This window comes from Mandrillus leucophaeus, unplaced genomic scaffold (genome assembly GCF_000951045.1).
Source record: "Mandrillus leucophaeus isolate KB7577 unplaced genomic scaffold, Mleu.le_1.0 Scaffold20, whole genome shotgun sequence".
NCBI classification, from domain to species: domain Eukaryota; kingdom Metazoa; phylum Chordata; class Mammalia; order Primates; family Cercopithecidae; genus Mandrillus; species Mandrillus leucophaeus.
The window spans coordinates 3,119,116-3,121,527 of NW_012102032.1; the positions used below are offsets into that span (position 1 = coordinate 3,119,116).

General features: G+C 41.2%; 1 protein-coding gene across 1 annotated transcript in view; it reads right to left on the bottom strand.

The window, feature by feature from the left end:
* PPM1E (protein phosphatase, Mg2+/Mn2+ dependent, 1E) overlaps positions 1 to 2,412 on the bottom strand; it is a 193,505-nt gene that overhangs the window by 19,661 nt on the left and 171,432 nt on the right. The window lies entirely within an intron of this gene.

Here is a 2,412-nt window from a genome sequence, read left to right on the forward strand (position 1 = left end):
GCCATTCTCCTGCCTCAGCCTCCCAAGTAGCTGGGACTACAGGCGCCCGCCACCTCACCTGGCTAGTTTTTTGTATTTTTTTTGGTAGAGACGGGGTTTCACCATGTTAGCCAGGATGGTCTCGATCTCCTGACCTCGTGATCCGCCCGTCTCGGCCTCCCAAAGTGTAGGGATTACAGACTTGAGCCACCACGCCCAGCCTTTTTTTTTTTTTTTTAAATAAGAGGGTCTCTCTCTGTTGCCTAGGCTGGAGTGGGGTGATGCAATCACAGCTCACTGCAGCCTCAAATTCCCGGGATCAAGCAATCCTTCTGCTTCAGCCTCTCAAGTAGCTGGGATCACAGGTACATGCCGCCATGCCTGGCTAATTTAAAAATAAACAAACAAACTTTTTTTTTGTTAAGATGGGGGTCTTACTATATTGCTCAGGCTCATCTCAAACTCCTGGTCTCAAGTGATCCTCCCACCTTGGCCTCCCAAAGTACTGGGATTACAGGCATGAGCTACCATGCCTGTCCCTACTGTTAGCATTTTTATATAACTGAAAACCAAGGGTGAATTTAAAAGAGAAAAGATAAAGAGCAAAGACAGCCTGTGGAGGTATATACAAGAAGGAAATTGAGGTCAATAGACAATCCAATATTTTGATTGTTTTAAGCAACTACAAGTTTTATTTAAGCACTAGCTTGCCAGAGACTATTTTTTCCAGCCAGCAATTACTTGCTTGTATGACTGCAACCTATCTGGTCTCTGCAGCAGTATAGGGCCCCAGATGCAGACCCTGAGATGGACATGTCCTCATCTGACATAGCTATTAACAGAGGATTACAAAACAATCAAGTGAATTTAGAAATTTTGAGGGAGAATGGGGTAGGGTGAAACAACATATTAACTATCAGGATAGTTCCCAGATAACAATATAAATTATTATATCATTCTTTGGCTTGTATATTACTCTTATATAGATCTGTATTGTCAAGTACAGTACCTACTAACTACATGCGGTTATTTACATTTCTTTTTTTTTTTTGAGATGGAGTTTCACTCTTGTTGCCCAGGCTGGAGTGCAATGGCATGATCTCAGCTCACCGCAACCTCCGCCTCCCAGGTTCAAGCAGTTCTCCAGCCTCAGCCTCCCAAATAGCTGGCATTACAGCCCAGCTAATTTTATATTTTTAGTAGAGATGGGGTTTCTCCATGTTAGTCAGGCTGGTCTCAAAATCCTGACCTCAGGTGATCTATCTGCCTTGGCCTCCCAAAGTGCTGGGATTACAGGTGTGAGCCACCGTGCCCAGCCATGGTTATTTAAATTAATCAGTAGGGTGCAGCGGTCCCAATGTGCCAACAGCTCCAGCTACCTGGGAGGCTGAGGTGGGAGAATTGCTTGAGCCCAGGAGTTTGAGGCTATAGGATGACATGATAGCTCCTGTGAATAGCCACTGCACTCCGGCCTGGCCAACATAGCAAGACCCCATCTCTTAAAAAGTAAGTTAAAATTAAATAAAATTTAAAATTCAGTTTTTCGGTCACATTAGCTCTATTTCAATTGCTTGATAACCACATGTGGCTAATGGCTCCTACATAGGGCAACACAGGCAGGGAACATTTCCATCATTGCACTGTCTATTGGACAGAGCTGGTATAGACAGATTAAACTGATTAGAGGAAGTAATATCAGTTTCCTCTAACATTTGGTAAATCACTAGATCTGTTCATACCACTCCCAGTTGCTCCTTCCCCTGTGTCCCCATTATACTTTGTTCACGCTGTCTATTAAAGCTCTTAACCACTTTTGGTAATAATAAATAACATTTATTGAGTATCTGCTACATTCCATGCCTCTAGAACATTTCACAAATAGGTAACATCATTCTCAATCCTAGGTTTATCTGACTCAAAAGTCCATGTTCTTCATCTCCAAATTAGACTGCAGATAGCGACTGTCTTAATTGCCCTTGACAAGCCATAATATAGTACCTAGCAGACAGCAGGGTATACATTAGATGTTTGTTGAAAAAATAAATATGCAAACTGTCACATAAATTGAATAATCATTAAAATATTAAACATTTATATGCTTCTTGATTGTGTTCTGCTTCACTCATCTCAGCATCTATTTCTATAATGCTACCATTCTCTTTAAGTTACCATAACTTTAAAATTTTTTAATATCAGGATGTCTAGTTTTCCTATCTATTACTCTTAAAGGATGTCACTTGGTTTTTGTTTATTTTTCCAGGTGAACTTTCTAAACATTTTGACAAGTTTGGTCAGAAAAACCTGTTGCTATTGTGTTTGGGATCACATTAAATTTATTTATTTATTTATTTATTTATTTTGAGACGGAGTCTCGCTCTGTCGCCCAGGCTGGAGTGCAGTGGCCGGATCTCAGCTCACTGCAAGCTCCGCCTC